Here is a 12,332-nt window from a genome sequence, read left to right on the forward strand (position 1 = left end):
GAATTGAAACCGGGTCGCTGGAGCTGTGAGGCTGCGGTGCTAACCATTGCACACGAGAGCGTGCCGGACTGAATATTGAGTTCAATAATTTCAGATCATGACGGGCCCCCCATTTTACTTTCACTTTTTGTTATTTTTCTTTTTTACATTTTTAACATTTTTTTGTATGTTTATTTTATTTCATCTTAGTTTGTTCAGTTTACTTACCCACTGTTTTGTTTTCATGTTTGTACTTGCTGCTGTTCAATTTTCAGTCCGTTAACAGTCCTATCTGTATTAATGCTTTGTCTTTCAACACACCATTAACATATTGTTTGCCTTTGCTCCATGACCTTCTGGTCAGCTATTCTGTGGCCTTGTCCAATCTACACCTTCTCCTTTGTTATCTCTTGCTCCACCCCCGCTTTACTTGCTTCTAACCTTTGACTTTTCTAATATTTGCCAGTTCTGAAGAAGGGTCACTGAGCCGAAATTTTAACTCTGCTTCTCTCTCCACAGATGCTGCCAGACCTGCTGAGTATTTCCAGAATTTCTTGTTTTTATTTCAGATTTCCAGCATCCACAGTATTTTGCTTTTATTCATGTATATTCTTCCTCAGTTCAATATGAAGGAGCGGTTTGATATTGAGTGGAGCCGCAGTGCATCTCATTTTCAACGCCACCTTGTTCGTTTTCCTGTTACTCGCCGAATGAAGAACAATACAAAGTGATAATTTGGCACGTCTGCCTGTTTCCTTAGCTTCAGTTACAGAATCAGCTGTGTCCGTCTTTAAGGGAGGCAAAGTACTCCTCGCGGCTCTGTGTGACGCTGAATAGTTATGTTAAACTGCATCAATAAACCCAGGTATGTCTCTGTTACTGACTGAACAAAACGCTAATAAGTCTGTGAGCGACTGTCATAACTTAAATAACTTTTCCCCCTCTGCGTGTCATGAACCTTTACCCCTTGTCATAATTGCGGCTGCATGTTAAGAGCTGCGTTATCAAGGTGCTTAAGACACCAAGAATCTGCTGCAGCAGTGGTTAAATTGAAAAGGATTTTTGCCCCTTTTACCCAAAAAGAAATGTTCAGGAGGAGCATTTTCCCCAAACTTGTTTCCACCGGAGATTCATCATTGCAACTCAAAGAAAGTTTCAGTCACTTGGGTGTTCTGTTCGAGCTGCTCGGAGGTTTAGTGGCCCGGATATCATGTGCCTACGTTTTGCTGAGCCTGTGCTTGGTTTCTGGGGAGATTTGGCCCGGGTTGTGCTATTTTACCTCCCTGAGATGGCCAGTAACCTGTTGATTGAGGCAGCAGACCCCTCTTGCTGCTAGCAGCGAGTAATTGGACAGTGCGGGTCAAAATATTGCGGCGTGCCCCTGTCTCAACGAATGTGGAGCTGGCGAAAGTGAATTGCTGATGTGCTTTTGCCTCGTCTGAAATGAGACTTAGATCAGCTGTTACTCAGCAAGCTAGTGTTGCAGGTTTCTATTCTAATCTGAGCCAAATGAAGTGCAAGTGCTAGGTTTTGAGGAACTTTCTGCAGCATCAGGACAAGAAAGAGGAGCGATTGCAAGGCATTGTGCACACAATGTGCAAGAGAAATAGGACTTTGAGAAATTGTGCTGTGTTAATGGGGAATGTCAATGATCGCATACATCGTGGTCAGAAGTTTGGGTTTGTTTCGAAATTGTTTCTGCTCAGTTTCGAACTGGGGACCTTTTGCGTATTAGACAAACGTGATCACCACTAGACTACAGAAACCCAGCACGGTTGCAGGTCTGAGGAAGCTGCAAGTATTGTTAAACTATACAGTCAAGATCTATTTGTGGTGCTTGTTTCATTGAAATGCAATTCCACTGTGACATTTTGCAAGGCTGCAGAGGTATTGACCCAGCAATGGACGCTCAGCAGTGCACAACACATTGCCAGGCCATTGAGGCCATCGTACCATTGCCAGTTTTTTCAAAGACTTGCCAGTTGGGCCCATTTCCTTCGCTCTGCTTTTGTTTGCCTCTCCTTTCATGCAATTATCCAATTCCCTTTTTTGTCAACTCTCACTTAAGAAACTAAGTTTGTAAGAGGTGGAGCAGCTGCTGCAGTGTCAATGCACAGTGTGCCATCATTGACAAAGATTCCCTTCCCCAACCACTCCAAGACATCCACTTGGGATTCTTGCCAAGTTCTGGATTTCATTTCTCATTATTTACTGATTGCACTGACACATATTTGTGCTTTTAAACTCTTTATTTTTATCAAATGCGTCCTTATTTTGCTGATTTGCAACATACAATGTGATTACCCGAGCAGTAGAATGCGTAACAGAGGCAGTTAAATAATGGGGGCGAAGCTTCGCTACAGCTATATAATGTCCTGGTTAGACCCCACCTGGAGTGCTCTGCATAGTTCTGGGCATTCCACTTTATAAAGTAGACAAATTGGCCTTGGTATACAGGGCAGTTCAGATCCAGCAGAATGTTTTCAGAGTTCAAATGGTTAGATTAGGAAGCCATGTCCCCGCTTCCACAGAGACAGCTGTTGGTTTCCACCTGGTGCCTCACTTGCTTCTGAATTTCAAGGTGTAGAATGAAATCAAGCAACGTAACCCAAGTTTGCAATGCATTCCATGCAATCATCAACCACATCATTCCCGTCTTCCTCACCTTAGCTGCACAGCCCTCGAAACGTTGCAATCCACGTCACACAGGATTTGTTCCAGGATTAAACTTTCAGTAGGATTATATTAATATCTGTGCCCGCATCTTGAAATGAGATTCTCAGCGATATCCAACACAAATTGAATTGTATAGATGACAGGCAAATACAGGAAAACAGGTCAGTATGCAACACAATCTCATGGTGCCTATTTTCAGATGCACAATATTCATCTTTTCCAGCAAATGAAAGAATTTTTCAGTGAATCATTTGTAAAGTCAGAGTTAATGCCATTTGTGCCTTTCTTTCTTCTCGTTTTGCAACATACTGGCGCCTAAATCCAATTAATGTATATTCATGTTTATTGGGGAGACCAAACGCAGACTGGGTGACCGCTTTGCGGAACACGTCCGCTCAGTCCGCAAGCTGGACCCTGAGCTTCTGGTTGCTTGCCATTTCAAGACTCCCCGCTGCTCTCATGCTCACATCTCTATCCTGGGCTTGCTGCAGTGTTCAAGTGAACAACAACGCAAGCTCGAAAAACAGCATCTCGTTGACGATTAGTTTAGTTTCGTGATGCAGCACTGAAACAGGCCCTTCGGCCCACCGAGTCTGTGCCGACCATCGACCACCCATTTATACTAATCCTACACGAATTCCATATTCCTACCACATCCCCACCTTCCCTATATTTCCCTATCACCTACCTTTACTAGGGGCAATTGGGAATGGCCAATTAACCTATCAACCAGCAAGTCTTTGGCATGTGGGAGGAAACCGGAGCACCCGGAGGAATCCCACGCAGACACAGGGAGAACTTGCAAACACCACACAGGCAGTGCCCAGAATTGGAGCTGTGAGGCTGCGGTGCTAACCATTGCACACGAGAGCGTGCCGACCTGAATATTGAGTTCAATAATTTCAGTTCGTGACGGCCCCCCATTTTACTTTCACTTTTTGTTATTTTTCTTTTTTACATTTTTTGCATTTTTTTGTATGTTTATTTTATTTCATCTTAGTTTGTTCAGTTTACTTACCCACTGTTTTGTTTTCATGTTTGTACTTGCTGCTGTTCAATTTTCAGTCCGTTAACAGTCCTATCTGTACTAATGCTTTGTCTTTCAACACACCATTAACATATTGTTTGCCTTTGCTCCATGACCTTCTGGTCAGCTATTCTGTGGCCTTGCCCAATCTACACCTTCTCCTTTGTTATCTCTTGCTCCACCCCCGCTTTACTTGCTTCTAACCTTTGACTTTTCTAATATTTGCCAGTTCTGAAGAAGGGTCACTGAGCCGAAATGTTAACTCTGCTTCTCTCTCCACAGATGCTGCCAGACCTGCTGAGTAATTCCAGAATTTCTTGCTTTTATTTCAGATTTCCAGCATCCACAGTATTTTGCTTTTATTCATGTATAGTCTTCCTCAGTTCAATATGAAGGAGCGGGTTGATATTGAGCGGAGCCGCAGTGCATCTCATTTTCAACGCCACCTTGTTAGTTTTCCTGTTACTCGCCAAATGAAGAACAATACAAAGTGATAATTTGGCACGTCTGCCTGTTTCCTTCGCTTCAGTTACAGAATCAGCTGTGTCCGTCTTTAAGGGAGGCAAAGTACTCTTCGCGGCTCTGCGTGACGCTGAATAGTTATGTTAATCTGCATCAATAAACCCAGGTATGTCTCTGTTACTGACTGAACAAAACGCTAATAGGTCTGTGAGCGAATGTCATAACTTAAATAACTTTTTCCCCTCTGCGTGTCATGAACCTTTACCCCTTGTCATAATTGCGGCTGCATGTTCAGAGCTGCGTTGTCAAGGTGCTTAAGACACCAAGAATCTGCTGCAGCAGTGGTTAAATTGAAAAGGATTTTTGCCCCTTTTACCCAAAAAGAAATGTTCAGGAGGAGCATTTTCCCCAAACTTGTTTCCACCGGAGATTCATCATTGCAACTCAAAGAAAGTTTCAGTCACTTGGGTGTTCTGTTCGAGCTGCTCGGAGGTTTAGTGGCCCGGATATCATGTGCCTACGTTTTGCTGAGCCTGTGCTTGGTTTCTGGGGAGATTTGGCCCGGGTTGTGCTATTTTACCTCCCTGAGATGGCCAGTAACCTGTTGATTGAGGCAGCAGACCCCTCTTGCTGCTAGCAGCGAGTAATTGGACAGTGCGGGTCAAAATATTGCGGCGTGCCCCTGTCTCAACGAATGTGGAGCTGGCGAAAGTGAATTGCTGATGTGCTTTTGCCTCGTCTGAAATGAGACTGAGATCAGCTGTTACTCAGCAAGCTAGTGTTGCAGGTTTCTATTCTAATCTGAGCCAAATGAAGTGCAAGTGCTAGGTTTTGAGGAACTTTCTGCAGCATCAGGACAAGAAAGAGGAGCGATTGCAAGGCATTGTGCACACAATGTGCAAGAGAAATAGGACTTTGAGAAATTGTGTTGTGTTAATGGGGAATGTCCATGATTGCATATATCGTGGTCAGAAGTTTGGGTTTGTTTCGAAAATGTTTCTGCCCAGTTTCGTACTGGGGACTTTTTGCGTGTGAGATAAACGTGATCACCACTACACTACAGAAACTCAGCACGGTGGCAGATCTGAGGAAGCTGCAAGTATTGTTAAACTATACAGTCAAGATCTATTTGTGGTGCTTGTTTCATTGAAGTGCAATTCCACTGTGACATTTTGCAAGGCTGCAGAGGTATTGACCCAGCAATGGACGCTCAGCAGTGCACAACACATTGCCAGGCCATTGAGGCCATCGTACCATTGCCAGTTTTTTCAAAGACTTGCCAGTTGGGCCCATTTCCTTCGCTCTGCTTTTGTTTGCCTCTCCTTTCATGCAATTATCCAATTCCCTTTTTTGTCAACTCTCACTTAAGAAACTAAGTTTGTAAGAGGTGGAGCAGCTGCTGCAGTGTCAATGCACAGTGTGCCATCATTGACAAAGATTCCCTTCCCCAACCACTCCAAGACATCCACTTGGGATTCTTGCCAAGTTCTGGATTTCATTTCTCATTATTTACTGATTGCACTGACGCATATTTGTGCTTTTAAACTCTTTATTTTTATCAAATGCGTCCTTATTTTGCTGATTTGCAACATACAATGTGATTACCCGAGCAGTAGAATGCGTAACAGAGGCAGTTAAATAATGGGGGCGAAGCTTCGCTACAGCTATATAATGTCCTGGTTAGACCCCACCTGGAGTACTCTGCATAGTTCTGGGCATTCCACTTTATAAAGTATACAAATTGGCCTTGGTATACAGGGCAGTTCAGATCCAGCAGAATGTTTTCAGAGTTCAAATGGTTAGATTAGGAAGCCATGTCCCCGCTTCCACAGAGACAGCTGTTGGTTTCCACCTGGTGCCTCACTTGCTTCTGAATTTCAAGGTGTAGAATGAAATCAAGCAACGTAACCCAAGTTTGCAATGCATTCCATGCAATCATCAACCACATCATTCCCGTCTTCCTCACCTTAGCTGCACAGCCCTCTAAACGTTGCAATCCACGTCACACAGGATTTGTTCCAGGATTAAACTTTCAGTAGGATTATATTAATATCTGTGCCCGCATCTTGAAATGAGATTCTCAGCGATATCCAACACAAATTGAATTGTATAGATGACAGGCAAATACAGGAAAACAGGTCAGTATGCAACACAATCCCATGGTGCCTATTTTCAGATGCACAATATTCATCTTTTCCAGCAAATGAAAGAATTTTTCAGTGAATCATTTGTAAAGTCAGTGTTAATGCCATTTGTGCCTTTCTTTCTTCTCGTTTTGCAACATACTGGCGCCTAAATCCAATTAATGTATATTCATGTTTATTGGGGAGACCAAACGCAGACTGGGTGATCGCTTTGCGGAACACGTCCGCTCAGTCCGCAAGCTGGACCCTGAGCTTCTGGTTGCTTGCCATTTCAAGACTCCCCGCTGCTCTCATGCTCACATATCTATCCTGGGCTTGCTGCAGTGTTCCAGTGAACAACAACGCAAGCTCGAAAAACAGCATCTCGTTGACCGATTAGTATAGTTTCGTGATGCAGCACTGAAACAGGCCCTTCGGCCCACCGAGTCTGTGCCGACCATCGACCACCCATTTATACTAATCCTACACGAATTCCATATTCCTACCACATCCCCACCTTCCCTATATTTCCCTATCACCTACCTTTACTAGGGGCAATTGGGAATGGCCAATTAACCTATCAACCAGCAAGTCTTTGGCATGTGGGAGGAAACCGGAGCACCCGGAGGAATCCCACGCAGACACAGGGAGAACTTGCAAACACCACACAGGCAGTGCCCAGAATTGAAACCGGGTCGCTGGAGCTGTGAGGCTGCGGTGCTAACCATTGCACACGAGAGCGTGCCGGACTGAATATTGAGTTCAATAATTTCAGTTCGTGACGGGCCCCCCATTTTACTTTCACTTTTTGTTATTTTTCTTTTTTACATTTTTTGCATTTTTTTGTATGTTTATTTTATTTCATCTTAGTTTGTTCAGTTTACTTACCCACTGTTTTGTTTTCATGTTTGTACTTGCTGCTGTTCAATTTTCAGTCCGTTAACAGTCCTATCTGTACTAATGCTTTGTCTTTCAACACACCATTAACATATTGTTTGCCTTTGCTCCATGACCTTCTGGTCAGCTATTCTGTGGCCTTGCCCACTCTACACCTTCTCCTTTGTTATCTCTTGCTCCACCCCCGCTTTACTTGCTTCTAACCTTTGACTTTTCTAATATTTGCCAGTTCTGAAGAAGGGTCACTGAGCCGAAATGTTAACTCTGCTTCTCTCTCCACAGATGCTGCCAGACCTGCTGAGTAATTCCAGAATTTCTTGCTTTTATTTCAGATTTCCAGCATCCACAGTATTTTGCTTTTATTCATGTATATTCTTCCTCAGTTCAATATGAAGGAGCGGGTTGATATTGAGCGGAGCCGCAGTGCATCTCATTTTCAACGCCACCTTGTTAGTTTTCCTGTTACTCGCCAAATGAAGAACAATACAAAGTGATAATTTGGCACGTCTGCCTGTTTCCTTAGCTTCAGTTACAGAATCAGCTGTGTCCGTCTTTAAGGGAGGCAAAGTACTCTTCGCGGCTCTGCGTGACGCTGAATAGTTATGTTAATCTGCATCAATAAATCCAGGTATGTCTCTGTTACTGACTGAACAAAACGCTAATAGGTCTGTGAGCGAATGTCATAACTTAAATAACTTTTTCCCCTCTGCGTGTCATGAACCTTTACCCCTTGTCATAATTGCGGCTGCATGTTCAGAGCTGCGTTGTCAAGGTGCTTAAGACACCAAGAATCTGCTGCAGCAGTGGTTAAATTGAAAAGGATTTTTGCCCCTTTTACCCAAAAAGAAATGTTCAGGAGGAGCATTTTCCCCAAACTTGTTTCCACCGGAGATTCATCATTGCAACTCAAAGAAAGTTTCAGTCACTTGGGTGTTCTGTTCGAGCTGCTCGGAGGTTTAGTGGCCCGGATATCATGTGCCTACGTTTTGCTGAGCCTGTGCTTGGTTTCTGGGGAGATTTGGCCCGGGTTGTGCTATTTTACCTCCCTGAGATGGCCAGTAACCTGTTGATTGAGGCAGCAGACCCCTCTTGCTGCTAGCAGCGAGTAATTGGACAGTGCGGGTCAAAATATTGCGGCGTGACCCTGTCTCAACGAATGTGGAGCTGGCGAAAGTGAATTGCTGATGTGCTTTTGCTTCGTCTGAAATGAGACTTAGATCAGCTGTTACTCAGCAAGCTAGTGTTGCAGGTTTCTATTCTAATCTGAGCCAAATGAAGTGCAAGTGCTAGGTTTTGAGGAACTTTCTGCAGCATCAGGACAAGAAAGAGGAGCGATTGCAAGGCATTGTGCACACAATGTGCAAGAGAAATAGGACTTTGAGAAATTGTGTTGTGTTAATGGGGAATGTCCATGATTGCATATATCGTGGTCAGAAGTTTGGGTTTGTTTCGAAAATGTTTCTGCCCAGTTTCGTACTGGGGACTTTTTGCGTGTGAGACAAACGTGATCACCACTACACTACAGAAACTCAACACGGTTGCAGATCTGAGGAAGCTGCAAGTATTGTTAAACTATACAGTCAAGATCTATTTGTGGTGCTTGTTTCATTGAAGTGCAATTCCACTGTGACATTTTGCAAGGCTGCAGAGGTATTGACCCAGCAATGGACGCTCAGCAGTGCACAACACATTGCCAGGCCATTGAGGCCATCGTACCATTGCCAGTTTTTTCAAAGACTTGCCAGTTGGGCCCATTTCCTTCGCTCTGCTTTTGTTTGCCTCTCCTTTCATGCAATTATCCAATTCCCTTTTTTGTCAACTCTCACTTAAGAAACTAAGTTTGTAAGAGGTGGAGCAGCTGCTGCAGTGTCAATGCACAGTGTGCCATCATTGACAAAGATTCCCTTCCCCAACCACTCCAAGACATCCACTTGGGATTCTTGCCAAGTTCTGGATTTCATTTCTCATTATTTACTGATTGCACTGACGCATATTTGTGCTTTTAAACTCTTTATTTTTATCAAATGCGTCCTTATTTTGCTGATTTGCAACATACAATGTGATTACCCGAGCAGTAGAATGCGTAACAGAGGCAGTTAAATAATGGGGGCGAAGCTTCGCTACAGCTATATAATGTCCTGGTTAGACCCCACCTGGAGTGCTCTGCATAGTTCTGGGCATTCCACTTTATAAAGTAGACAAATTGGCCTTGGTATACAGGGCAGTTCAGATCCAGCAGAATGTTTTCAGAGTTCAAATGGTTAGATTAGGAAGCCATGTCCCCGCTTCCACAGAGACAGCTGTTGGTTTCCACCTGGTGCCTCACTTGCTTCTGAATTTCAAGGTGTAGAATGAAATCAAGCAACGTAACCCAAGTTTGCAATGCATTCCATGCAATCATCAACCACATCATTCCCGTCTTCCTCACCTTAGCTGCACAGCCCTCGAAACGTTGCAATCCACGTCACACAGGATTTGTTCCAGGATTAAACTTTCAGTAGGATTATATTAATATCTGTGCCCGCATCTTGAAATGAGATTCTCAGCGATATCCAACACAAATTGAATTGTATAGATGACAGGCAAATACAGGAAAACAGGTCAGTATGCAACACAATCTCATGGTGCCTATTTTCAGATGCACAATATTCATCTTTTCCAGCAAATGAAAGAATTTTTCAGTGAATCATTTGTAAAGTCAGAGTTAATGCCATTTGTGCCTTTCTTTCTTCTCGTTTTGCAACATACTGGCGCCTAAATCCAATTAATGTATATTCATGTTTATTGGGGAGACCAAACGCAGACTGGGTGACCGCTTTGCGGAACACGTCCGCTCAGTCCGCAAGCTGGACCCTGAGCTTCTGGTTGCTTGCCATTTCAAGACTCCCCGCTGCTCTCATGCTCACATCTCTATCCTGGGCTTGCTGCAGTGTTCAAGTGAACAACAACGCAAGCTCGAAAAACAGCATCTCGTTGACGATTAGTTTAGTTTCGTGATGCAGCACTGAAACAGGCCCTTCGGCCCACCGAGTCTGTGCCGACCATCGACCACCCATTTATACTAATCCTACACGAATTCCATATTCCTACCACATCCCCACCTTCCCTATATTTCCCTATCACCTACCTTTACTAGGGGCAATTGGGAATGGCCAATTAACCTATCAACCAGCAAGTCTTTGGCATGTGGGAGGAAACCGGAGCACCCGGAGGAATCCCACGCAGACACAGGGAGAACTTGCAAACACCACACAGGCAGTGCCCAGAATTGGAGCTGTGAGGCTGCGGTGCTAACCATTGCACACGAGAGCGTGCCGACCTGAATATTGAGTTCAATAATTTCAGTTCGTGACGGCCCCCCATTTTACTTTCACTTTTTGTTATTTTTCTTTTTTACATTTTTTGCATTTTTTTGTATGTTTATTTTATTTCATCTTAGTTTGTTCAGTTTACTTACCCACTGTTTTGTTTTCATGTTTGTACTTGCTGCTGTTCAATTTTCAGTCCATTAACAGTCCTCTCTGTACTAATGCTTTGTCTTTCAACACACCATTAACATATTGTTTGCCTTTGCTCCATGACCTTCTGGTCAGCTATTCTGTGGCCTTGCCCAATCTACACCTTCTCCTTTGTTATCTCTTGCTCCACCCCCGCTTTACTTGCTTCTAACCTTTGACTTTTCTAATATTTGCCAGTTCTGAAGAAGGGTCACTGAGCCGAAATGTTAACTCTGCTTCTCTCTCCACAGATGCTGCCAGACCTGCTGAGTAATTCCAGAATTTCTTGCTTTTATTTCAGATTTCCAGCATCCACAGTATTTTGCTTTTATTCATGTATAGTCTTCCTCAGTTCAATATGAAGGAGCGGGTTGATATTGAGCGGAGCCGCAGTGCATCTCATTTTCAACGCCACCTTGTTAGTTTTCCTGTTACTCGCCAAATGAAGAACAATACAAAGTGATAATTTGGCACGTCTGCCTGTTTCCTTCGCTTCAGTTACAGAATCAGCTGTGTCCGTCTTTAAGGGAGGCAAAGTACTCTTCGCGGCTCTGCGTGACGCTGAATAGTTATGTTAATCTGCATCAATAAACCCAGGTATGTCTCTGTTACTGACTGAACAAAACGCTAATAGGTCTGTGAGCGAATGTCATAACTTAAATAACTTTTTCCCCTCTGCGTGTCATGAACCTTTACCCCTTGTCATAATTGCGGCTGCATGTTCAGAGCTGCGTTGTCAAGGTGCTTAAGACACCAAGAATCTGCTGCAGCAGTGGTTAAATTGAAAAGGATTTTTGCCCCTTTTACCCAAAAAGAAATGTTCAGGAGGAGCATTTTCCCCAAACTTGTTTCCACCGGAGATTCATCATTGCAACTCAAAGAAAGTTTCAGTCACTTGGGTGTTCTGTTCGAGCTGCTCGGAGGTTTAGTGGCCCGGATATCATGTGCCTACGTTTTGCTGAGCCTGTGCTTGGTTTCTGGGGAGATTTGGCCCGGGTTGTGCTATTTTACCTCCCTGAGATGGCCAGTAACCTGTTGATTGAGGCAGCAGACCCCTCTTGCTGCTAGCAGCGAGTAATTGGACAGTGCGGGTCAAAATATTGCGGCGTGCCCCTGTCTCAACGAATGTGGAGCTGGCGAAAGTGAATTGCTGATGTGCTTTTGCCTCGTCTGAAATGAGACTGAGATCAGCTGTTACTCAGCAAGCTAGTGTTGCAGGTTTCTATTCTAATCTGAGCCAAATGAAGTGCAAGTGCTAGGTTTTGAGGAACTTTCTGCAGCATCAGGACTAGAAAGAGGAGCGATTGCAAGGCATTGTGCACACAATGTGCAAGAGAAATAGGACTTTGAGAAATTGTGTTGTGTTAATGGGGAATGTCCATGATTGCATATATCGTGGTCAGAAGTTTGGGTTTGTTTCGAAAATGTTTCTGCCCAGTTTCGAACTGGGGACCTTTTGCGTGTGAGACAAACGTGATCACCACTACACTACAGAAACTCAGCACGGTTGCAGATCTGAGGAAGCTGCAAGTATTGTTAAACTATACAGTCAAGATCTATTTGTGGTGCTTGTTTCATTGAAGTGCAATTCCACTGTGACATTTTGCAAGGCTGCAGAGGTATTGACCCAGCAATGGACGCTCAGCAGTGCACAACACATTGCCAGGCCAT

At 43.9% G+C, this 12,332-nt stretch overlaps 2 non-coding genes across 2 annotated transcripts; both read right to left on the reverse strand.

Annotated features, from left to right (window-relative positions):
• Positions 1 to 8,620: 8,620 nt before the first annotated feature.
• trnav-cac (transfer RNA valine (anticodon CAC)) lies at positions 8,621 to 8,693 on the reverse strand. The gene has a single exon. It is a non-coding gene; the product is annotated as a tRNA-Val (tRNA).
• A 3,393-nt stretch (positions 8,694 to 12,086) lies between these two features.
• Positions 12,087 to 12,159, reverse strand: trnav-cac (transfer RNA valine (anticodon CAC)). The gene has a single exon. It is a non-coding gene; the product is annotated as a tRNA-Val (tRNA).
• Between the last annotated feature and the right edge of the window lie 173 nt (positions 12,160 to 12,332).

Source organism: Heterodontus francisci, chromosome 22 (assembly GCF_036365525.1).
Source record: "Heterodontus francisci isolate sHetFra1 chromosome 22, sHetFra1.hap1, whole genome shotgun sequence".
Lineage (NCBI taxonomy): Eukaryota > Metazoa > Chordata > Chondrichthyes > Heterodontiformes > Heterodontidae > Heterodontus > Heterodontus francisci.